The 27,029-nt window shown below is 44.2% G+C and overlaps 1 protein-coding gene across 2 annotated transcripts in view; it reads right to left on the bottom strand.

Annotated features, from left to right (window-relative positions):
- LOC118379169 (phosphatidylinositol 4,5-bisphosphate 3-kinase catalytic subunit beta isoform-like) overlaps positions 1-27,029 on the bottom strand; it is a 103,358-nt gene that overhangs the window by 67,716 nt on the left and 8,613 nt on the right. Inside the window, exons 1-2 of one of the 2 annotated variants that reach the window (XM_052467970.1) lie at positions 11,871-12,609; positions 11,131-11,210 (exon numbers count right to left, since the gene is read on the bottom strand). The gene's annotated coding sequence lies outside the window, so the exon portion shown is untranslated. Of the gene's footprint in view, positions 1-11,130; positions 11,211-11,870; positions 12,610-27,029 lie in introns of those variants that run through there. The other variant, XM_052467969.1, reaches the window with a different exon arrangement.

Genomic DNA, 27,029 nt, shown 5'->3' with positions numbered 1-27,029 from the left:
AGGGAGTAGAGGGAAGGGGTAAGGGAGTAGAGGGAAGGGGTAAGGGAGTAGAGGGAAGGGGTAAGGGAGTAGAGGGAAGGGGTAAGGGAGTAGAGGGAAGGGGTAAGGGAGTAGAGGGAAGGGGTAAGGGAGTAGAGGGAAGGGGAAAGGATAAATGTTTGGAAGGATCAGCACAGCCCAAAGCCAGATGCCACAGATACCACTGTGTTAATGAGGGTTAGGCTCAACACATTACTGTACACGCCTGGATACTGAGCATGCCTCAACCACTCATCTTTTCTGACACTGACATTTGTGTGATGCAGCGCCACTAGGCAGGGAGTTTAGTGGTGGAGCGTTCCAGTGTGTCATATCCTCTCTGAGACACAAGCCTGTCACATACCACCACCACCACCACCCCCGGGCACACACACACACACACACACACACACACACACACACACACACACACACACACACACACACACACACACACACACACACACACACACACACACAGATAGTAGTGTTACACTAAATTCAGATACTGTACACTATTTTCTCACACACACACAGTTCTTAATCATGTTGTTTTCTTTGGAATCCACTCAGTGTCCAGTGTGGCTGCACTTGACTTGAACGTGAGGCCTCTGGGAGAACATTTGGGTGGAGGCAGAGAACTCACTCCTGACAAACATAATGGAGAGTGAGAGACCGTGAGTAATGATAAAGAGATGGGGAAAGAAAGAGGGAGGGAGAGAATGAGGAGAGAGGAAACAGCGAGTAAGAAGATTGAGAGATGGCAAGACAAGTATGATGTTAATATTTAGTGTTAGTGTGGCAGTAGTGTTAGATGGGTTCAACTGGATGCCCCACTTCTGTGCCTGTGCCATAATTCTGACCTTGTGAGCCCAATTCTAATCCCTCGGATTAAAATGGTCTGTTAACATGGCAAACATAGTGTAGAGTAGAACACAGTGCGTATTGAACCCTGGCAAGATGACACAGGGGCTGCTGGAAGTCACCTTGGATTATCAACACATGCGTTACAAAAAGGCCATTGGTGTTAAAAACAAGCTAAACCTATTTTACAAATCATAGGAGCTATAATGAGAAAAGCGAATGTTATGCTAATTAACAAATTCTTACTCAAATGACACTATAAACAAAGAATTAGTCATACTGTTGTACAGAAGTCTACCACCTTATAAAGAAAGTGCCTAATTGTCCTTTATTCCACTGCACTTTGTGTTTATACATACATGTGTATCGATGATGTAATGCATTATAGATGATGCCTGTACCATGTTTGACTATGATTTTGTTTGGTATCTCAAAACCCAGTGGTCCACAATGTGGTTGAAAACAACAGGAAATCTCACTCTACACATGTTATGGGACTGAGAGAAGACCATTTCAGTTTTAAATATCATTTAATGTATGTATTTCTACACATTTTGACATGGCTTCTGCCATGTTCTGATGCTGAGTGACTCAAACATTACTAAATCAAATGGGAGCCCCATGCCATGACATTTAGGGAATCTTACAAATTCCCCCTAACTGTACATTTGTATTTTTGTGATTGTTAGATTTCAATGATCTTATTTAAAAATATATAGCTCTATATTTTCCACATGCTTTCCATCTGGTTTTATCCATTTAAGTTTACACTGAAAACATTTTACCATGGCTACAAAGACACCCACCCCCCCAAATCTCAAATAAATGGATATACAGCACCAATCAAAGGTTTGGACACCTACTCCTTTAAGGGGTTCTCTTGATTTCTACATTGTATAATAATAGTGAAGACATCAAAACTATGAAATGACACATTGAATCATGACGTAACCCAAAAAAAGTGTTACAAACAAATCAAAATATATTTTATATCTGAGAATCTTCGAAGTAGCCAGCCTTGCCTTCATGACAGCTTTGCATTCATGATGTAGTCACATGGAATGCATTTCAATTCACAGCTGTGCCTTGTTAAAAGTACATTTGTGAAATGTCTTTTCTTCTTAATGCTTGAGCCAATCAGTTGTGTTGTGACAAGGTGAGGGGGGGTATACAGAAGATAGCCCTATTTGGTAAAAGACCCGAGTCCATATTATGGCAAGAACAGCTCAAATAAGCAAAGAGAAACAACAGTCCATCATTACTTTAAGACATGATGGTCAGTCAACCCGGAAAACTTTGAAAGTTCCTTCAAGTGCAGTCGCAAAAACCATCAAGCGCTATGATGAAACTGGCTCTCATGAGGACCGCCACAGGAAAGTAAGACCCAGAGTTACTTCTGCTGCAGAGGGTACATTCATCAGAGTTAACTGCACCCCAGAAATTGAAGCCCAAAGATATGAAAATCAGGCCTTCATGGTCAAATTGCTGCAAAGAAACCATTAGTAAAGGACACCAATAACAAGAAGAGACTTGCTTGGGCCAAGAAATACGAGCAATGGACATTAGACCAGTGGAAATATGTCCTTTGGTCTGATGAGTCCAAATTTGAGATTTTTGGTTCCAACCATCAGCTCAGGGATTCGATCTGGCAACCTTTTGGTTACAAGTCCAATGCCTTTACCACTAGGCTACCTGCTGCCAGATAGCCTAGTGTATGGCTAAGGTGTATGTAAACTTCCGACTTCAACTGTATATTTATTTTTCAATCATATTTTTGGGAGTGGCGGCAATGATTTGCTGCCCACTGCTGCTAAATGTATATAGGGGAAGCACTGCACACACACACTCACAGGAAAGCTCACAGTAACAAGCAGCTGTTCTAACAAGGAGCTCTCCACTACAGAGAGTTTCAGACTCTTCACACCTCCCTCAGGGAATGAGAGGGAGCGAGGGAGGTAGACAGAGTTAGAAAGAAGGAAAGAGCAAAAGAGGACTGTAGGGTAATAGAAGATCATTTTATTAAGCAATATTATTTCAGGATTCAAGTTGCAACAGGAAATCAGAGATAGAGGGAAGAGGAGAGAGTTGTTTATGGATGGAGGGAGATAAGAGAGGAGGGTTAAATGTGGATAGATGGTACATGCAATGGAGGGAGAGAAAGGAGAACGAGAGAGAGAGAACAGAGAGAGGGGAAGAGAAAGAGAGAACAGAGAGAGAGAGAACAGAGAGAGGGGAAGTGAGAGAGAGAACAGAGAGAGAGAGAACAGAGAGAGAGAACAGAGAGAGGGGAAGTGAGAGATGGGAGGCTGAGTTACAATGCTTGCCTGTGGCGGGTGGGCTGGCCTGGGCCGGGTCTCTACAATAGTCCTCTGTACCCGCTCATCTCAACCATCTGTGTGTGTGTGGTGTGTGGTGTGTGTGTCTTTCAGAGTGTCAGTGAAGGCAGTCCCGTGCCCGACTCCACACAAACACTGGCCTTGTGTCAGCCTTGCCCCCACCCCTCACCTCCGTCAACTCGTCAGACCCGTTGCATTCCCCATGCAGGAAAAACAGTCGGGCCACAAAAGCCCAACAGGCCATTACGACCCAGCAAAACACAAGGGCGACAGAGGTCACATGGAACTGGGGCCCACACTGGACTAGTGTAATGTGTATACAGTACGTGGTCTATTTTGACATGGAGCTGTCAAACTCTTCTCCGGCTGCCACACAAACACTCACACCCAAGTACATGCATTTATATAGCAAACCCAGGATACCCATACTGCATGTAGTCCAGCCCACCAGACATAACCACAGGGGTCAAACTAAAGTCACACACCAACACACAAACAAACCCTGCTGTAGATAACCAATGAGAAGAATCATGGTATTCTAGTCTCTAGAAAGAATCTCACTGCTATCTGTTCTTCTAATTTAACACATATAGTTCGTCCAACTGACCCGCCTACTACACTCACATGTCAAATGAAAGAGAACGAGGTCTACGTAAACTCTTCATTTTATCATAGTCAAAGATCATTATTCAAAGCATCCTCCCACACACACACACTCCAGGGAAAAACCACATATGCAAAGTAGTCATGCCCCAACAGATTCTGTGAAACAGGGTTTGTAAACAAAGTGAGAGAAAATAAGATCTCAGCTCAGACACCACGTTCCCATCTCTTTCCTCCCCATCTCACTGACACACTCTCTCTCTTCCTCAAACTGGAGCCACAACTACTGAATTTTAAGTGATTGTGATTTTAAGACACGCCCCATTCCCTGACTGTCAAATAAGCGACAAGCAGATGCGCACTGACAGGATGTGGCCGCTATGTCCCTTCCTGTTTTAACCCTCGACTCCGGGACGACGCAACCACAACGAAACCGGTTCAGCTCTGTCCTGACACAATCAGCTCATTTAACAAAAACAAACATTGAGGAAGTACCCCTCTATGAGCAAATGTGACACCCAAAGAGGACATCTGATAAGTGTGTGTGAGCTATGAGGAGGCAGGGTGAGAGTTCAAAGTTCCTCAATAGTCTAAAGGCATCCTCTACTCCCCTTAATAATATTCACTCATCTGACAAACAGGGTAGTTGAGAGAAATATTACCGATGCCTTAAGGTGATTAAGCCCCTATGTACAAACGTTAGCCTATATGTCCGTGCCACCTGGAGAAACAGACAAAGTGACTGATACCTATTTCTATATGAGAATAGTAGGCTGTGGCAGAAACAGGGAAGTTGAGCTATCCTCTTTCAAAGCAACACTGATTGATGAAGAGGTATTGTAACGTTACTGTCGAAGCACAATGCTAGGAGTGTCTTCAAACCAGTCGCTGGCTCCAGACTGGCTATAAAGAAGTCCCAAACTGTCTCTGCTCCCGATAATGATCAGACAGACTGAACTAGCAGACCGAGAACACCAGGAACAAACGTATAAAGATAACACCAAACTGTCTTAAATGTAACACAATCTACTGTCTTAAATGTAACACAATCTACACACACACAAATTCTTCCTGTGTGTCGCTCTCTCAAAAAAAGGCACGCAACACACAGACTCCAACACTCTATTGAGCTGACTGTTGCCAGGGACACTGCTCTAGTAAGCGATACAGTGTCCTTCCGTTCGTCCGTCCGTTCAGGTTGTAACTCTCCAGCTCTCATTCACCCGGAGTTATTTTACATTTGCGTTAAAACCAATTGCTGCAATCTGCACTGTTGCTGTATATGCATTGAATCGAGTACCACAACATGCATTGGCAATAGGTTCCTATATTATCACTATACTGAATGTATAATCTACCATAGTCCTTTATACTGTCTAGTCACACATGCAGTACAATAACCTTATAAAATGGGTAGTGGCACACTGAAGAGGACTGTTAATAATACCACCAGCACTCTGCATTAAGAATAGGCACCGTAGAAAGGTTTCCTAGGATTGTATGTGGAAGGGTTCACATATTAACCAAAGTCATAGCAGTGAAAAGAATCCAACTATAAATCAAAACACACAACAAAAAAAACAAGTTTGAGCTCCTTTCCAGGAATGGAGAGTGCTGTGCCAGTCCATTTTAGAGCTTAGACAGTCAAACTTGGTATTGGAGAATAATAATTCATTACTGTGACTACAGGTCACGTGGAATTTGACTGCCTTCCTGACTCGTGACCGCCGGTGTGGCAGTAATACGGTCACCGCAACAGCCCTAGTCATGTCTGGAGGAAACCTGATACCATCCCTACGATGAAGCATGGTGGTGGCAGCATCATACTGTGGGGATATTTTTCAGCAGCAGGGACTGGGAGACTAGTCAGGATCGAGGGAAAGATGAACGGAACAAAGTACAGAGATATCCTTGATGAAAACCTACTCCAGAGCGGACTTCCGACTGGGGCAAATACTTATGTAAATGTCATATTTCAAAGAAATATCTAAAAACTTGATTTTGCTTTGTCATTATGGGTTTTATTGTGTGTAGATTGATTAAATTGTTCCCCCCCTCATCAATTGTAGAATAAGGCGACAACGTAACAAAATGTGGAAAAAGTCAAGGGGTCTGAATACTTCCCGAATGCACTGTACATGTGTCCAACAGGACTTTAATGCCCACATTTGGCTTCACATTACATATTTCTCTGTCACACGCAAAGCTCTCAGAGACGGAACATTGCTTAGAGTTCATTGGATGCAATAGATCTGGCTAGGAGCCAGAAGCAATGACCCTTTACCACAGAACACTTCTTTGGTATGTATACACACATCTCTATGTACACTGTTCACACATAAGCACGACACCTACACACACCATGATGAGTGAGCCATAGCGCCATAGTCAGAGACTCAGTCACAGCCCCATGTTACTACAGAAGGTCATATTTGTAGATCATAGAAGTCTGGAGGAGAGTCACTACAGTTTTCCTCCATGGTCCTGGGGATTTACAAAACAGACATTTGAACACAGGCCAGAACTAAGGATGGAGAACAGCTGAGCAGTGACTTACTTACTAAAGCAGTGAACTAGGACACCAATCCAGGTTTTGTGATTAGATAGCAAAGTGAAACCCCATGGTGGCTAGGCTACGTAGTGTTCACCCAGCAGCTTTTCCCAAACTGTTCTGGCAGATTTCCAACATTCTCCGCCTGTCAGGACACTACCCTCCCAGTTTCCAGCGCACTCAGCGCAATGCATTCCAGCACGCACGTGTCCTTTACAATGACCTTTTACCATACAGTGCATTCAATACTCCTCTGTAAACTGGTCATCTCTGTATACCCATTAGTTGATGCTTATTTATAAAACCCTCTTAGGCCTCACTCCCTCTGAGAAACCTACTGCAGCCCTCATCCTCCACATAAAAACACCCGTTCTGCCAGTCACATTCTGTTAAAGGTCCCCAAAGCACACACATCCCTGGGTCGCTCCTTTTTTCAGTTCGCTGCAGCTAGCGACTGGAACAAGTTGCAAAAAAACTGTTTTATCTCTTCATTCAAAGACTCAATTGTTTTATTTATTTTATTTTACCTTTATTTCACCAGGTAGGCCAGTTGAGAACAAGTTCTCATTTACAACTGCCACCTGGCCAAGATAAAGCAAGATAAATGCGACAAAAACAACAGAGTTACACATGGGATAAACAAACGTACAGTCAATAACACAATATAAAATCTGTATACAGTGGATGCAAATGAGGTAAGGCAATAAATAGGCCATAGTGGCGTAGTATTTTAATATTTACAGATGGGCTGTGTACAGATGGGCTGTGTACAGATGGGCTGTGTACAGATGGGCTGTGTACAGATGGACTGTGTACAGATGCAGCGATCGGTAAGCTGCTCTGACAGCTGATGCTTGAAGTTAGCGAGGGAGATATAGGTCTCCAACTTCAGTGATTTCTGCAATTCGTTCCAGTCACTGGCAGCAGAGAACTGGAAGGAAAAGGCAGTCAAAGGAGGTGCTGGCTTTGGGGATGACCAGTGAAATATACCTGCTGGAGCGCGGGCTACGGGTGGGTGTTGCTATGGTGACCAGTGAGCTGAGATAAGGCGGAGCTTTACCTAGCAAAGACTTATTGATGACCTGCAGCCAGGGAGTTTGGCGACGAATATGTAGCGAGGGCCAGCCAATGAGAGCATACAGGGCGCAATAGTGGGTAGTATATGGGGCTTTGGTGACAAAACAGATGGCACTGTGATAGACTACATCTAATTTGCTGAGTAGAGTGTTGTAAGCTATTTTGTAAATGACATCGCCAAAGTCAAGGATCGGCAGTTTTACTAGGGTATGTTTGGCAGCATGAGTGAAGGAGGCTTTGTTGCGAAATAGGAAGCCGATTCCAGATTTAATTTTGGATTGGAGATGCTTAATATGAGTCTGGAAGGAGAGTTTACAGTCTAGATAGACACCAGGGAACAGCTGGGAGCTGAGGGGGGTCTATAACAAGCAGCAACAGTGAGACTTATTTCTGGAGAGATGGATTTTTAAAAGTAGTAGCTCGAACTGTTTGGACATAGACCTGGATAGTATGACAGAACTCTGCAGACTCTCTACAGTAGATTGCAACTCTGCACCCTTTAGCAGTTCCATCTTGACGGAAAATGTAATTGGGGATGGACATTTCAGAATTTTTGGTGGCCTTCCTAAGTGGTCTTCCGAAGCTAGGATTCAGACACGGCAAGGACATCAGGGTTGGAGGAGTGAGCTAGAGCAGTGAATAAAGCAAACTTAGGGAGGAGGTTTCGGATGTTAACATACATGAACCCATGGCTTTTCCGGTTACAGAAGTCAACAAATGAGAGCGCCTGGGGACACACAGGGCCTGGGTTAACCTCTACATCACCAGAGGAACAGAGGAGAAGTAGGATAAGGGTACGGCTAAAGACTATACAAACTGGCCGTCTAGCGCGTTCGGAACAGAGAGTAAAAGGAGCAGAATTCTGGGCATGGTAGGATAGATTCAGGGCATAATGCACAGACAAGGGCATGGTAGGGTGTGAGTACAGTGGAGGTAAACCTAGGCATTGAGTGACGATGAGGGACTGCATCTCTGGAAGCGCCAGTGGGTATGGTCTCCACGTGTGGGATTGGGGCATGTAGAGTGGGACTAGGGGCTCCGCAGTAAAACAAAAACACAAATGAGAGCTACCCTAAACAACAGTATACAAGGCATAGTGGCATTAGAGGGATGCATAAAGCAATCACGGGTGTTGATTGGGAGTGCTAAGACAACCATGGGTAAATGGCTAGGACAATAACAACGGGTAAATGGCGATGAATGGGCAGAGAGTGTTAGTTCAAATCAAATTTATTTGTCACATACACATGGTTAGCATATGTTAATGCAAGTGTAGCGAAATGCTTGTGCTTCTAGTTCCGACAATGCAGTAATAACCAATGAGTAATCTAACCTAACAATTCCAAAACTACTACCTTATACACACACACAAGTGTAAAGGGATAAAGAATATGTACATAAAGATATATGAGTGATGGTACAGAACGGCATAGGCAAGTTAGCTACACACTGAGTTCGAGGCTGGGGCGACAGATAACAAAATGAAGTTCCGTGTTCATAAACAGTCCAGCAGGCATCAGCTGTGTGGCTGAGTGATCATAGGGTCCAATAAGCAGCAATGGACGAAACAGGGAGCCTCTCGGCAGTCGTCACCACGCTAAGTATCCAAAAATTGTTAAACAAATAAAAAAAATATAGCCCTTTGGCTCGACAGCTTTGAACACTCTTGGAATTCTCTCAACCAGCTTCATGAGGCAGTTACCTGGAACGTATTGTTAATTAGTTAAAAAATGTTCCTTCTTAATGCGTTTGAGCAGAAGATAGCCCTATTTGGTAAAAGATCAAGTCCAGATGATGGCAAGAACAGCTCAAATAAGCAAAGAGAAACGACAGTCAATCAATACGTAAAGACATGAAGGTCAGTCAATCCAGAATATTTAAAAGAAGTTTGAAAGTTTCTACAAGTGCAGTCGCAAAAACCATCAAGCGATATGATGAAACTGGTTCTCATGAGGACCGCCACAGGAAAGGAAGACCCAGAGTTACCTCTGTTGCAGAGGACAAGTTCATTAACTGAACCTCAGATTGCAGCCCAAATAAATGCTTCACAGATGCTGCATGTGTGGTTCCCACCATGAAGCATGGAGGAGGCGGTGTGATGGTGCATTGCTGGTGACACTGTCAAAGATTTATTTTGAATTCAAGGCACACTTAACCAGCATGGTTACCACAGCATTCTACAGCGATACGCCATCCCATCTGGATTTACGCAAAGTTGGACTATCATTTGTTTTCAACAGAACAATGACTCAACACTCATCCAGGCTGTGTAAGGGCTACTTGACCAAGGAGATTGACGGAGTGCTGCATCATATGACCTGGCCTCCACAATCACCCGACCTCAACCCAATTGAGATGGTTTGGAATGAGTCGGACCGCAGAATGAAGGAAAAGCAGCCAACAAGTGCTCAGCATATGTGGGAACTCCTTCAAGATTGTTGGAAAAGCACTCCAGGTAAAGCTGGTTGAAAGAATGCCAAGAGTTTGCAAAGCTGTCATCAAGGCAAAGGGTGGCTACTTTGAAGAATCTCAAATATATGGTTACTAAATGATTCCATGTGTTATTTCATAGTTTTGATGTGTTCACTATTATTCTACAATGTAGAAAAGAGTAAAAATAAAGAAAAACCCTTGAACAAGTAGGTGTGGTACCGAATACACTAATGTAGGTGGGAAAAGCCGTTTCTAACTTGCCAACATTTTTTGCTAAGATATACAATCCTTTCAGAAAGTATTCACACCCATTTACTTTTTCCACCTTTTTTTGGTTTTACAGCCTGAATTTAAAATGGATTAAATTGAGATGTTTTTGTCACTGTCTTAAATACAATACCCCATAATGCCAAAGTGGAATTATGCCTTTTGAATTTGTTTTTGTTTGGTTTTTTTTCAAATGAAAACTGAACAGCTGAAAATATTTTGTCCTGAATACAAAGTGTTAGTAGTATTGGATTTGCCCAAAGCATATGAGTACCACTCTCCATATTTTCAAGCATAGTGGTGGCTGAATCATGTTAGAGGTATTCTTGTAATCGTTAAGAACTGGGTAGTTTTACAGAATAAAACATTTATGGAATGGAGCTAAGCACAGACAAAATCCTAGAGGAAACCTGGTTCAGTCTGTTTTCCACCAGACACTGGGAGAGGAATTCTCCTTTCAGCAGGACAATTGCCTGAAACACAAGGCCAAATCTACACTGGAGTTGCTTACCAAGAAGACACTGAATGTTCCTGAGTGGCCGATTTAAAGTTTTGACTTAAATCTACGGCAATGGTTGTCTAGAAATGATCAACAACCAAATTTGACAGAGCTTGAAGAATTTAATAAAGAAGAAAATAATAAAAATGGGCAGATGTTGCACAACTCCGGTGTAAAGCTCTTGGAGATTTACTCAAAGATTCAGAGCTGTAATCACTGTCAAAGTGCTTCTACAAATTATTTACTCAGTAAATGTGAACACTTGTGTGAACACATACATTTACTCAAATTTCAAAAAACATGTTTTCACTTTCATTATGGGGTATTTTATATTGATTGGTGAGAATTAAATCTATTTAATCCATTTTGAATTCAGGCTGTAACACCAAAAAATGTGGAATAAGTCAAAGGGTATGAATACTTTCTGAAGGTACAGTATTTGCCTGGTGCTTTTCCTAAAGACAAATACATGCAGGTCTTACCTGCGGTCTCCTGGAGGCTCTTATTCCCTGTGGCTCTCCTCCATGCTAATGGCGTCTGGGGAGGTGGAGGGACACTGCATCTGGGGGGAGAAGGAACAACATCAGTGTGTGTGTGTGTGTGTGTGTGTGTGTGTGTGTGTGTGTGTGTGTGTGTGTGTGTGTGTGTGTAGGAGATCAGTTACAGAGAATCAACGGGAGGTACCAAATAACATTGTTGTCACATGCTTCATAAATATCAGGTGGAGACTTAACAGTGAAATGTTTACTTATGGGTCCTTTTCCCAACACTGCTAAGTGACAGTAATACATACAGTGAATAACAACAATAGCATGGCTATATACAGGGAGTACAAGTACCGAGTCGATGTGCAGGGGAACAAGGTCATTCAGGTAGCTATATACATATAGGTACAGTCGAAGTCGAACGTTTATGAGTCATTACAACTAGTTTTTTCAACCACTCCACACATTTCTTGCTAACAAACTATAGTTTTGGCAAGTCGGTTAGGATATCTACTTTGTGCATGACACAAGTCATTTTTTCAACAATTGTTTACAGATTATTTCACTTAATCGCAATTCCAATGGGTCAGAAGTTTACATACATTGAGTTGACTGTGCCTATAACCAGCTTGGAAAATTCCAGAAAATAATGTCATGGCTTTAGAAGTTTCGGATAGGCTAATTGACATCATTTCAGTCAATTGGAGGTCTACCTGTGGATGCATTTCAAGGCCTACCTTCAAACTCAGTGCCCCTTTGCTTGATATCATGGGAAAATCAAAAGAAATAAGCCACGACCTAAAAAAAAAACAGCAAATGACCTTGTGAAGATGCTGGAGGAAACAGGCACAAAAGTATCTATATCCACAGGATGTAGGCCGTCTCTCCTTTGGCCGCGTCTCCTTCCAGTTCTCTGTTGCCAATGACTGAAACAAACTACAAAAACCTCTGAAACACTTATCTCCCTCACTAGCTTTAAGCACCAACTGTCAGAGCAGCTCACAGATCACTGGGGCTGGGGATTTTAACAAAGCTAATCTGAAAACAAGACTCCCTAAATTTTATCAGCATATCGATTGCGCAACCAGGGGTGGTAAAACCTTGGATCATTGTTACTCTAACTTCCGCGACGCATATAAGGCCCTGCCCCGCCCCCCTTTCGGAAAAGCTGACCACGACTCCATTTTGTTGATCCCTGCCTACAGGCAGAAACTCAAACAAGAGGCTCCCACGCTGTGGTCTGTCCAACGCTGGTCCGACCAAGCTGACTCCACACTCCAAGACTGCTTCCATCACGTGGACTGGGACATGTTTCGTATTGCGTCAGATAAAAATATTGACGAATACGCTGATTCGGTGTGCGAGTTCATTAGAACGTGCGTTGAAGATGTCGTTCCCATAGCAACGATAAAAACATTCCCTAACCAGAAACCGTGGATTGATGGCAGCATTCGCGTGAAACTGAAAGAGCGAACCACTGCTTTTAATCTGGGCAAGGTGTCTGGCAACATGACCGAATATAAACAATGCAGCTATTCCCTCCGCAAGGCTATTAAACAAGCTAACCGTCAGTACAGAGACAAAGTAGAATTTCAATTCAACGGCTCAGACACAAGAGGCATGTGGCAGGGTCTACAGTCAATCACGGACTACAAGAAGAAACCCAGCCCAGTCACGGACCAGGATGTCTTGCTCCCAGGCAGACTAAATAACTTTTTTGCCCGTTTTGAGGACAATACAGTGCCACTGACACGGCCTGCAACGAAAACATGCGGTCTCTCCTTCACTGCAGCCGAGGTGAGTAAGACATTTAAACGTGTTAACCCTCGCAAGGCTGCAGGCCCAGACGGCATCCCCAGCCGCGCCCTCAGAGCATGCGCAGACCAACTGGCCGGTGTGTTTACGGACATATTCAATCAATCCCTATACCAGTCTGCTGTTCCCACATGCTTCAAGAGGGCCACCATTGTTCCTGTTCCCAAGAAAGCTAAGGTAACTGAGCTAAACGACTACCGCCCCGTAGCACTGACTTCCGTCATCATGAAGTGCTTTGAGAGACTAGTCAAGGACCATATCACCTCCACCCTACCTGACACCCTAGACCCACTCCAATTTGCTTACCGCCCAAATAGGTCCACAGACGATGCAATCTCAACCACACTGCACACTGCCCTAACCCACCTGGACAAGAGGAATACCTATGTGAGAATGCTGTTCATCGACTACAGCTCGGCATTCAACACCATAGTACCCTCCAAGCTGTTGTTGCCTACCCTCACCACCCTGGGTCTCGACCCCGCCCTGTGCAACTGGGTACTGGACTTCCTGACGGGCCGCCCCCAGGTGGTGAGGGTAGGCAACAGCATCTACTCCCCGCTGATCCTCAACACGGGGGCCCCACAAGGGTGCTTTCTGAGCCCTCTCCTGTACTCCCTGTTCACCCACGACTGCGTGGCCACGCACGCCTCCAACTCAATCATCAAGTTTGCGGACGACACAACAGTGGTAGGCTTGATTACCAACAACGACGAGACGGCCTACAGGGAGGAGGTGAGGGCCCTCGGAGTGTGGTGTCAGGAAAATAACCTCACACTCAACGTCAACAAAACTAAGGAGATGATTGTGGACTTCAGGAAACAGCAGAGGGAACACCCCCCTATCCACATCGATGGAACAGTAGTGGAAAGGGTAGCAAGTTTTAAGTTCCTCGGCATACACATCACAGACAAACTCACACTCACACTGACAGCGTCGTGAAGAAGGCACAGCAGCGCCTCTTCAACCTCAGGAGGCTGAAGAAATTCGGCTTGTCACCAAAAGCACTCACAAACTTCTACAGATGCACAATCGAGAGCATCCTGGCGGGCTGTATCACCGCCTGGTACGGCAACTGCTCCGCCCTCAACCGTAAGGCTCTCCAGAGGGTAGTGAGGTCTGCACAACGCATCACCGGGGGCAAACTACCTGCCCTCCAGGACACCTACACCACCCGATGTTACAGGAAGGCCATAAAGATCATCAAGGACATCAACCACTTGAGCCACTGCCTGTTCACCCCGCTATCATCCAGAAGGCGAGGTCAGTACAGGTGCATCAAAGCTGGGGCCGAGAGACTGAAAAACAGCTTCTATCTCAAGGCCATCAGACTGTTAAACAGCCACCACTAACATTGAGTGGCTGCTGCCAACACACTGACATTGACACTGACCCAACTCCAGCCACTTTAATAATGGGAATTGATGGGAAATGATGTAAATATATCACTAGCCACTTTAAACAATGCTACCTTATATAATGTTACTTACCCTACATTATTAATTTCATATGCATACGTATATCCTGTACTCTATATCATCGACTGCATCCTTATGTAATACATGCATCACTAGCCACTTTAACTATGCCACTTTGTTTACTTTGTCTACATACTCATATGTACATACTGTACTCGATACCATCTACTGTATGCTGCCCTGTACCATCACTCATCCATATATCCTTATGTACATATTCTTTATCCCCTTACACTGTGTATAAGACAGTAGTTTTGGAATTGTTAGTTAGATTACTTGTTGGTTATCACTGCATTGTCGGAACTAGAGGCACAAGCATTTCGCTACACTCGCATTAACATCTGCTAACCATGTGTATGTGACAAATAAAATTTGATTTGATTTGATTTGCACCTTTACATAGCCCACCTATAATTTATTCCAAACAACTACCTCTTTCCCAACTGTATTTTATTGATTTATTTATTTTGCTGCAGGAGGGACTGATGCACTTCACAAAATAGATGGCATCATCTCAAGACATCAGTCAGGAAGTTAAAGCTTGGTCGCAAATGGGTCTTCCAAATGGACAACGACCCCAAGCACACTTCCAAAGTTGTGGCAAAATGGCTTAAGGACAACAAAGTCACGGTATTGGAGTGGCCATCACAAAGCCCTGACCTCAATCCTATAGAAAATGTGTTACACCAGCTCTGTCAGGAGGAAGGGGCCAAAATTCACCCAACGTATTGTGGGAAGCTTGTGGAAGGCTACCCGAAATGTTTGACCCAAGTTCGACACAATTTTAAAGCAACACTACCAAATACTAATTGAGTGTATGTAAACTTCTGACCCACTGGGAATGTGATGAATGAAATAAAAGCTGAAATAAATCAATCATTCTCGTTACGATTATTCTGACATTTCACATTATTAAAATAAAGTGGTTATCCTAACTGACCTACAACAGGGAACTTTTACTCTGATTAAATGTCAGGAATTGTGAAAACTGAGTTTAAATGTATTTGGCTAAGGTGTATGCAAACTTCCGACTTCAACTGTAGGGGTAAAGTGACTAGGCAACAGAATAGATAATAGACAGCAGCAGCAGTGTATGTGGTGTGTGTGTGTGTGTGTGTGTGTGTGTGTGTGTGTGTGTGTGTGTGTGTGTGTGTGTGTGTGTGTGTGTGTGTGTGTGTGTGTGTGTGTGTGTGTGTGTGTGCAAGTATGTGTGAGCATAGAGTCAGTGCAAGGGAGGGAGTGCAACAAAAAAAGTCAATTCAAGTAGTCCGGGTACCCATTTGATTAGCTATTTATCAGTCTTGTTTAGCAGTCTTATGGCTCGGGGTAGAAGCTGTTCAGGGTCCTGTTGGTTCTAGGCTTCAAGCACTGGTACCGCTTGCTGTGCGGTAGCAGAGAGAACAGTCTATGGCTTTGGTGGCTGGAGTCTGACAATTTTTTGGGGCCTTCCTCTGACACAGCCTGGTATAAAGGTCCTGGGTGACAGGGAGCCCGGCCCAAGTGATGCATTGGGCTGTACTCCCCATCCTCTGTAGCGCCTTACGGTCGAGTGCCTTGCACATGCCCGAATGCCTGCAGGCTACCTGCCCTTCATCTCTCAAGCATAGGTTACTATAGCCTAATGAAGACATAAGAGTGGTTCAGAAATTAGTGATGTTATACAGAGAAGAATGGATTCACTTTTTTTAATGCAAGTTAAGGATACTATAGTTATCACATTTCACAGTGGATTTATTAACTACAATAAAAGGTAAAGCCTTTTTTAAATTCTGGTGCTGCTCTGCACACACAAGCTTGTTAGCTGGCTAGCTAACGTGTGCTCTGGTTCAAAGTCATTCAAGGTCAAACACATTCGAAGTTCCTCAATAATTCAGGACCTAATCCACATAATGCACAAGACGCCCAGTGCTTCAAAGCAAGCTTCCTCCATCCTCTCTCACGCCTCACCTGCAAAATGTCTATTACACCTCACGCCCTACACCAATTGGCAGCACAGTGTGTGTGTGTGCTTGTCTTTCATTATGATTAAAATATGCTATTACGGCAAATTTCAAATACAAAATATATCTTACCCGCACCATCGATTTCAGATTTTTTTTAAATTACTGAAATAAAGCGTTACTTTTTTGTTCTTCATTAGAACCAGTTCAGAATTGTATTTTTCTGGTCAGAACAGTACGGGGGAAAAATGGTTCTGTTCAAAACAAAATGATGGGGAAATCATTTTGGTTCCAACCCCTGGTGTGGACCATGTTAATTCCTTAGTAATGTGTACACAGACCCCCTGCACTACAGCCCTATCGATCAGTTTCATGTAGTCCATGATCAGCTCCTTTGTCTTGCTGATGTTGAGGGAGAGGTTGTTGTCCTGGCACCAAATTGCCATGTCTCTGACCTCCCTATTGGCTGCTTCATTGTTGTTGATCAGGCCTTCGTATTGTCGGCAAACTTAATGGTGTTGGAGTCGTGCGTGGCAATAGTCATGGGTGACCAGTGAGTACAGGAGTGGACTAAGCACACACACCCCTGAGGGGCCCCTGTGTTGAGGGTTAGCGTGGTGGATGTGTTGTTGCCTACACACACACCCCTGAGGGGCCCCTGTGTTGAGGGTTAGCGTGGTGGATGTGTTGTTGCCTACACACACACCCCTGAGGGGCCCCTGTGTTGAGGGTTAGCGTGGTGGATGTGTTGTTGCCTACACACACACCCCTGAGGGGCCCCTGTGTTGAGGGTTAGCGTGGTGGATGTGTTGTTGCCTACACACACACCCCTGAGGGGCCCCTGTGTTGAGGGTTAGCGTGGTGGATGTGTTGTTGCCTACACTCACCACCTGGGGGCAGCCCACCTGCAAGTCCAGGATCCAGTTGCTGAGGAAGGAGTTCAGTCCCAGGGTGCTGAACTTGGTGATGAGCTTGGAGGGGACTATGGTGTTGAATGCTGAGCTGTAGTCAATGAACAGCATTCTTACATAGATAGGCATTCCCTTTGACCAGGTGGGTGAAGGCAGTATGGGGTACAATAGAGATCGTGTCATCTGTGAATCTGTTGGGGCTGTATGCATATTTGAGTGGGTCCAGGGTGTCTGTGATGATGGCGCTGATGTGAGCCAGTCTTTTAAAGCATTTCATGGCTATAGATGTGAGTGTTACGGGATGATAGCCATTTAGGCAGGTTGCCTTGGCGTTCTTGGCCACGGGACTGTGGTGGTCTGCTTGAAACACGTTGGTATTACAGACTGGGTTAGGAATAGGTTGAAAATGTCAGTGAAGACACTTGCCAGCTGGTCAGCGCATGTTCCGAGTACGCATCCTGGTATTCAGTCTGGCCCCACGGCCTTGCGAATGTTGACCTGTTTAAAGGTCTTACTCACATCAGCTCAGGAGAACGAGATCACACAGTCAGTGAGTGTTTGAGCGAGAAGACAGATGATGGGGTCCTTCTCAGAGAGTGAGACCATACATGTATGGCCCCTCAACCCAAGTGGCATTTCACGCCCTCAAAGGGGCTCCTCTTTTCTCTCCATTTAAGACAAAGGATATTGCAAGCACAACAACTCAGCTGTTTCTGTGGCTCACCCTCCCGCTCTCCCTTCCCCTCTTAGCTCTCGCCCCTCTCCAGGGAAGGTGCATGTGAATATCATATTTTTCAAACATAGCTGAGGCATCAGATATCTCATAAGAGGGTACTTAGAGCTATGGTACACAGAATACAGTGGTAGAGGCCTACTGACATAATGTACCACAATATTATCCTGCTGTTTCCATATGGCCCTGTATCACACCAGCTCCCGCGCTTCAAAGGGCTTTATCCACTCAATGACGGCAGAGGAAACGTAAACTCTGTGGTCTGGTAGATAAACATACTGCAGACACACAGTCCAACTTCAAATATACAAACACTGAAGACAGATACGTAATACACACACGAGGAGGAAGGCTGCCGACTTCCTGTTTTTTCCCAATGGCAGATGGCTCATCTTGTTTAGGAGGGTGTGACCCTATGCAGCCCAGGAAAACAACACCAGAGTTTGTGTGTCTGTCTGTGTTCACTATGACAGTGTCACTCAGAATGGAGCATATCATCCACCTGTAAGGGACTGGATCAATTTAGAAAGACAGTGATGAACTGGGCGTAATGTAATATATTACGGACAGTCAAGCACACAGTCCATTCTGAGTTTCTCCAGAATAGGCTATAGAAATGGACAGCTAAAGATAGGTCACAAAAACAAGCAGACACACACACAAGCAGACACACACACACCGCAAAAACTCCTATGAGCAGCAGACTCATTCTCATTCCAAGAACTGTATGGCTGTAGCTGTACTGATAAGATGTTGTAGTCTGGAGAGTCCATGTTTAACTGACTGGATGGATTCATAGGGAGCTGGGCTTATCAAAGCTCTCAAATGATCACATAACCCAATACATCCAACAGTTGTGTATTTCTCTGTCCGAGTTTGCTTTTGTGTGCATGTGTCTGTCTAAGCATGTGGTTTACTCCTGTCTGTCTGTGCGTCTGTCAGTCTCGGCCTGTCTGGCTGTACCAGGAAACTCGGACGCTAAACGTTAACCAACACACCAAACCTCTAGCAACAAATTTTGCTTCAACAGGGGTAGACTAACAGTGAAATGCTTACTTAAGGTATCTGTGACCAACAGATGCATATCTGTATTCCCAGTGATGTGAAATCCACAAATTAGGGCCTAAAAAAATGTATTTCAATTGACTGATTTCCTTATATGAACTGTAACTTAGCAATATCTTTGAAATTGTTGCATGTTGCGTTTATATTTGTGTTCAGTGTATTTAGCAGTATTATGGCAGGGACAGTTATTGATTCATCCCTGTCTGGATGCACACGCCTCTACAAGCGATGAGACGAGAGAGATCCATCTCAGTAGAACGTCACTGGCGTCCGTCTAAGCTGCCTGGAACCACAGTAAAAAGGGGCCTTGTTCAAGCATGCTTTGCAGTCTAAGATAACACTGGGCTCTTCACTGAATCAATGGCTAACTAGCTGACAGGCTCATGGCGCTAGCCAAAAAATGCTAACGGTACGTAGCACAATGTACAAAGCAATGGTGGATGGTGCAGGTCTGGGTGCTGCATCTGTGCTGATCGTGGATGCTTACGCAGACAAAGCCTTCACACGCATGCATACACTTCCTCAAAAAAAGTCCATTGATTTAAGATAGATTTCAGTTGTCCTTCATTTTGATGTTTTTGCATTGGAGATCTTCATTGCATCTGACTCGGATGTTTGGTGCAGTATTTCTCAAGTGAATTTTTTGCATGAAGACAAGACATCTCTCGTTGAATGACTACCGGCACTGCATTGAAGAATCCCTACTGTTGACCAAATCGCTGATGAGGGGGTTACAGACTTCGGCTTGCCTCGAGAAAAAAAATATTGTGCACCCGAACTGCCGAGAGAGAGAAAAAAAGAGAAAAAACTCTTGTCGATGTCCAAAACAAACATCAACGTTGTAAAATGTCGTCATAATATATATAATAATAATAATATATCGGCTGGGACGCATATGGATGCCTTTATCCAATTATGATATTTGAGTTTTTCTTAATTAGAAAATGTATAACTTTTTCACTTTGAAAATGTAAAGTAGGTCGTGTAGATCTGGAGGAAAAAAAAATTGGAATCCCTATTTAGATGAACCTTTTTCCCATTTTGCTACATTAAAATTCTAAGGGGAGTAGACTTTCTATATGCCCTGTACGTAACAGCCCTCTTCACCTAGTCTAAAGAACACTGACTATATGACATGAAGACAGACACGCATCTCTCTCAACTAGATCTGAAGACCCACCTGCTAGGCACCCCTCTCAGTAGGTGTACCCTTCACATCCTCTCATCAACGACTCAGAGGCTCCTTTAGTCACTAATCAAGGGCGCGCACACACACACACACACACACACACACACACACACACACACACACACACACACACACACACACACACACACACACAGGTCCTCAAGAAGTCTTTACAAAAGACCCTGTGTCATCACTGCCTGGAAGTAAACAAAATACCTCGGTCTGCCAATCACAAACACAATACACAGCCATACTAGGACACCTATGAACCCTGCCCCTCATGTATTACAGATGTACTCAGAATAACACACAGTACACAATCACCCACTTAAAGTCCATACATTTGAATTATCTAAGAAAACTGTGACGATGATGTTGTGTGAGAGGAGTGTCAGTGTGTGTGTGTGTGTGTGTGTGTGTGTGTGTTCCTGGACTGTGTGAGAGGAGTGTCAGTGTGTGTGTGTGTGTGTGTGTGTGTGTGTGTGTGTGTGTGTGTGTGTGTGTGTGTGTGTGTGTGTGTGTGTGTGTGTGTGTGTGTGTGTGTGTGTCCTGGACTGTGTGAGAGGAGTGTCAGTGTGTGTGTGTGTGTGTGTGTGTGTGTGTGTGTGTGTGTGTGTGTGTGTGTGTGTGTCCTGGACTGTGTGAGAGGAGTGTCAGTGTGTGTGTGTGTGTGTGTGTGTGTGTGTGTGTGTGTGTGTGTGTGTGTGTGTGTGTGTGTGTGTGTGTGTGTGTGTGTGTGTGTGTGTGTGTGTCCTGGACTGTGTGAGAGTGTCAGTGTGTGTGTGTGTGTGTGTGTCCTGACTGTGTGAGAGGAATGTGTGTGTGTGTGTCCTGGACTGTGTGAGAGGAGTGTCAGTGTGTGTGTGTGTGTGTGTGTCCTGGACTGTGTGAGAGGAATGTCAGTGTGTGTGTGTCCTGGACTGTGTGAGACTGTGGAGTGTCAGTGTGTGTGTGTGTGTGTGTCCTGGTGTGTGTGTGTGTGTGTGTGTGTGTGTGTCCTGGACTGTGTGAGAGGAGTGTCAGTGTGTGTGTGTGTGTCCTGGACTGTGTGAGAGGAGTGTCAGTGTGTGTGTGTGTGTGTGTGTGTGTGTGTGTGTGTGTGTGTGTGTGTGTGTGTGTGTGTGTGTGTGTGTGTGTGTGTGTGTGTGTGTGTGTGTGTGTGTGTGTGTGTGTGTGTGTGTGTGTGTGTGTGTGTGTGTGTGTGTGTCCTGGACTGTGTGAGAGGAGTGTCAGTGTGTGTGTGTGTGTGTCCTGGACTGTGTGAGAGGAGTGTCAGTGTGTGTCCTGGACTGTGTGAGAGGAGTGTCAGTGTGTGTGTGTGTGTCCTGTGTGTGTGTGTGTGTGTGTGTGTGTGTCCTGGACTGTGTGAGAGGAGTGTCAGTGTGTGTGTGTGTGTGTGAGAGGAGTGTCAGTGTGTGTGTGTGTGTGTGTGTGTGTGTGTGTGTGTGTGTGTGTGTGTGTGTGTGTGTGTGTGTGTGTGTGTGTGTGTGTGTGTGTGTGTGTGTGTGTGTGTGTGTGTGTGTGTGTGTGTGTCCTGGACTGTGTGAGACAGCTTGTGAACTTTCTCCGTCCTTCTCTCCGTCTGATTTTAGGGACCAATGTAAGACTGCCCCAAGATGGGAGGGGCTGTGTGTGTGTGAGTCTGATATAGTTGCCATAGCTCCCCTGGATGCTGTAAATCAGTTACCTTCTGCATGAACAAAGGTCTGCCCCAGCCAAGGGTATGGTGCACACACACACACGCACACACGCACACACACGAGGGTGAGATGGAGGAGTAGCAGACAAATAGTAAGAAAACAAGAGCAGCCAGAGGTCAGATGATAAACAATAGGCAGAAAAGGGAGAGGGAATGCATGAACACCAGTATGTAGACGGCAGGTAGCCGAGCGGTTAGAGCGTTGGGCCAGTAACCGCAAGGTCGCTGGTTTGAGTACTAGAGCCGACAACGTGAAAAATCTGTCTATGTGCCCTTGAGCAAGGTACTTAAACCTAATTTGCTCCAGGTGTGCCATTTTAATACAGCTGGCCCTGTAAAACAACACATTTCACTTAGGGATGCACGATATAGTTGGTGAACATATCGGAATCGGCTAATATTATCTAAAAACGGCAACATCGGTATGGGCCCGATGTCTAGTTTAACGCTGATGTTAAATAGGTATGCACGGTTTTTAACGTAGGTACAGGACATAATGTCGCCACGTAACATTTAACGCTACATGTGCAACACAGCATTCCTAACACAGCAGCCCACAATATCTGTGCTGTGTGGATCGAGCAGGTAGTCGTAGGTGTAGGTGCGCGAGACAACTTTACCAGCATCATAGCATACGTATTGATGAAATCATTGTGACATATGAAATACGAGTGAGTTACTACACATCGATTTCACTACATTAAAAAAAATGTATTAACGTGTTAAATTATTTGACGTGTAGTCATATTCAGGTCCTGATTGGCCAACAAGCTTATTTGACACGTCAAATAGTGTTTTTTGACGAGTATCTTTTTGGACACGCAAAGACCCAAATGGCGTTCTATATAAATCCTGGTTGAGAATGAAACGACAGAACAAATGAACAAAGAAAAAGCACAGCTAGTAAGTGAAAGAAATAGGTTTTGATGAGGTTTTACTGGTAATGGGGACGTAAATGCCAATAAAATAACTTGTTGGTCAGTGTGGTGTGTGTGTGTAACCTTTAACTAGGCAAGCACATCCATAGACACACACACGCATGTCAATCACTACGTCATCAGAGCGCAACACATGTTTGTTGTCGAACGCCGAAACCTGAACTAAAGACCTTGGTTTAAAAGCTGACAGTGTTTTTATATACTTTTATTTTATTTGGAATCCTGTGGCACTATTGGGCTAAATTGCTGTGAGCGCTGCCATCTGTCCCAGGATCCTGCCAGATTCCATATAGGGGGAGAGACGCGAAAGCCCAGCTAGCCTAGCTGGCTCGGCGGTCTCAAATGGAGGCCACTATTGAACATTTCCAGTGTTGCAGGAGCTGTGTTTACTTTGCTTTGTTCCGGGACAATGTGGACCGTGCTGACTTTCAATGTAGCAACAGCTTTCTTGCGGAGGACTACAGGAGCGAAGTAGATATACTTAGCAAGCAAATAACAAACCTAAATAAGCTACTGGGGAACCCACGCCCACCTACTTTATTTATTTTTTTCACCTACGTAGCCGGACGCCGCTCTGGTCTGGTGGAAGTTTATCCACCGCGTCGGCTCTCCACAGCCGACTGGCCGGCGCTAGGCAGGGTTCATCCTCAAAGGGGTCTCCCCCTTCCTTGGAGAACGGAGCTGTTCTCGACCCAACCAACCAGCCATGGATGTAAGTCACTCGCCGTGGAAGTTGAAGGTGTCCGAAACTGACACAGAGCAGAAACAGCTTTGCCGCCCTGGATCCAGAGGTTCCAGTGCCTTCGTCCTTGGTGGCTTCCCAATTAAGATCGGAAACCCGAGGTACCTGAGTCTTCGTCCTCGGTTCTGTCTCCTTCTCCGGTGGCTTCTACCTGGTGTTCAGATCTGAGACCTGCCCATGAAACATCACCACCTGTCATCATAGGCAGCTCTACGGTGAGAAACATCTCAGCCCCCAAGGCAAAAACTCTGCTACCCAGGAGCACAAGTACAGGACATAACAAGTCTGCTTCCGACTGTTCTACCACAGATGCCGGGAGCTGACACTGTCGTAGTCCATATGGGGTCAAACAACATCTGGAGCGCTAACTCGGAACATTTGAAAATGGATTTTAAAATAACTAATTTGAGCATTAAAAGACTCCAAAAAACTGCCAATAGTTTCAGGTCCAGTACCATCGTTGGGCCGCGGGTGTGAAAGATTCAGCAGGCTACTGGCATTACACATCTGACTAAAAGACTCTGTACTCTGCTGGAGTCACTTTTAAAGATAACTTTGAAACCTTCTAGAAACAGAAGGTACTCTACAGGAATGACAGAGTTCATCCAAATCATCTTGGCTCCTGGACCCCACACATTCCAAGGCCACATTGAAACAAATGACTGGTAAATGATCCAAGACCAGCTCAGTTAATCCCTACCATTGGGACAATGAGTCGGCATAATGCTGTATCAAAGGTACATGATCTTAGGGGCATAGGCAAACACAAAGAACCACATTCCTGTAAAGCTTAGAGACAGTAATGTTAAATACTGTTGAAGTAATATGGCTACAGGTTAATCTGCCTCACCTGTAGCCCATTCTTGTGGGAAGCTGATATAGACCACCAAGTGCTAACAGTCAGTATCTGCATAAAGTGTGTGAAATGCTTGATAATGTATTTGAATTCAACACAGAAGTACATTTTCTGGGTGATTTAAATATGGACTGGTTATCATCAAGCTGCCCACACAAGAAATAACTTCAAACTGTAATCAGTGCCTGCAACCTGGTTCAGGTTATCAGTCAACCTACCAGGGAAGTTACAAACAGCACAGGAATTAAATCATGAACATGTATTGATTACATTTTTACTAACGCTGCAGATATTTGCTTTAAAGCAGTATCCAAATCCATAGGATGTAGTGATCACAATATAATAGCCATATCTAGGAAAACATAAGTTGCAAAGGCTGGGCTAATATATAAGTGGTCATACAAGAAGTTGTGGTGATTCATATGTTGAGGATGTAAAGAATATTTGCTGGTCTGTGGTGTGTAATGAGGAGCAACCAGACGCTGCACTTGGCACATTTATGAAACTACTTTTCCAGTTACTAATAAGCATGGACCCATTAAAAAATGACTGGAAAAACTGTTAAATACCCATGGATTGATGAGGAATTGAAAAAATGGTATGGTTGAGAGGGATGAGGCAAAAGTTATGAAAAAGAAGTCTGGTAGCCCAACTGATTGGCAAACGTACTGCAAATTAAGAACTAACGTGAATAAACAAAAATAAACTACACTATGAAACAAAGCTAAATCGTATAAAGAAGGACAGTAAAAAACTTTGGGGCACCTTAAATGACATTTTGGGAAAAGGAGCCAACTCGGAGAGGGTATGAATGTGTGGGGTGGTCATAGACAAAACAAAGGCCTTAAACTGTCCACATGTCAGTAGTACACACCACCTCAATACAGTTCAAATAACAACACACAACTTGCAAGCAACCTCCCTTTTAACTCAAATGTCAACCCAAATAGGGCAATAATAGTCCGGCTCTAATGAAAATCAACGGAAAGTGCATCTGAAAAATAGAAAGTCTGCTGCAGGGTAAAGCACTGGAACGATAGAGGGAAGAGAAAGAGAACCAGAGAGATCTTAGCTGTGGTCTTCAGGCTTGCAGTTGTACCCAGACCATCTGATTGTTTGTATGTCAAAGCTTTGCAACAATGTTGCTACTAAACCATGCGATCCATAACCGGTGCAGTCCCAAACGATAACAACCACGACCTAGAGCGGTCACACCGATGATTGAGTTAAACAAACTACACACTCTGAAAATAAACAAGACTTCTGCAGCATAGCACATACAATCAAACTGTAGCGCCAACCAAGAGCTCCCTCCCAGAGAGCTGAAAGAGCTGTCTATATCTCCTCCTTCCTTACTGCTGAAGCGCTCTTAAAGTGGCAGCGCACAGTGAAGGCTCCGTGCAGGATTTCGCCACAAGATAAACAAACTTAGGGATGACATGCCAGCAACAAACACTGACACTACACATCCATGTATATCGGACCCAATTATGAAAGACAAGAATTGTACTTTTGAATTCCGTAAAGTCAGTGTGGAAGAGGTGAAAAAATGGTTGTCTATCAACAATAACAAGCCACCGGGGTTTGACAATCTGGATGGCAAATTACTGAGGATAATAGCAGACGATATTGCCACTCCTATTTGCCACAACTTAAATTTAAGCCTACTAGAAAGTGTGTGCCCTCAAGCCTGGAGGGAACCTAAAGTCATTCCACTACCCAAGAATAGTAAAGCCCCCTTTACTGGCTCAAATAGCCGACTAATCAGCCTGTTACCAACTTCTGGAGAAAAAAAATAGTGTTTACCCAGATACAATGCTATTTCACAGTAAACAAATTGACAACAGAATTTCAGCATGCTTATAGGGAAGGACACTCAACAAGCACAGCACTTACACAAATGACTTGATTGGCTAAGATAAATGTATGATAAAATGATTGTGGGGCTGTCATGTGAGACTTCAGTGCAGCTTTTGACATGATCGATCATAGTCTGCTGCTGGAAAAACATGTGTTATGGCTTTACACCCCCTGCTATAATGTGGATAAAGAGTAACTTGTCTAACAGAACACAGAGGGTGTTCTTAAATGGACGCCTCAAATATAATCCAGTTAGAATCAGGAATTCCCCAGGGTAGCTGCTTAGGCCCCTTTTACATTTTTTACTAACGACATGCCACTGACTGAGTAAAGCCAGAGTATCTACATATGTGGATGACTCAACACTACACGTCAGCTACTACAGCGACTGAAATGACTAACACTCAACAAAGAGCTGCAGTTAGTTTCAGCGTGGGTGGCAAGGAATAAGTTTGCCCTAAATATTTCTAAAAATAAAAGCATTGTATTTCAAACAATACACTCACTAAACCCAAAACCTCAACTAAATATTGTAATAAATAATGTGGAAATTGAGCAAGTTGAGATGATTAACTTCATTAGGGTAGGAGGCACAATTTTCACCTTCGGATGAAAAGCGTGCCCAAAGTAAACTGCCTGTTACTCAGGTCCAGAAGCTAGGATATGCATA

The sequence above is a fragment of the Oncorhynchus keta genome, chromosome 18 (assembly GCF_023373465.1).
Source record: "Oncorhynchus keta strain PuntledgeMale-10-30-2019 chromosome 18, Oket_V2, whole genome shotgun sequence".
NCBI classification, from domain to species: Eukaryota; Metazoa; Chordata; class Actinopteri; order Salmoniformes; family Salmonidae; genus Oncorhynchus; species Oncorhynchus keta.
This window is presented reverse-complemented; position numbering and strand designations above follow the sequence as displayed.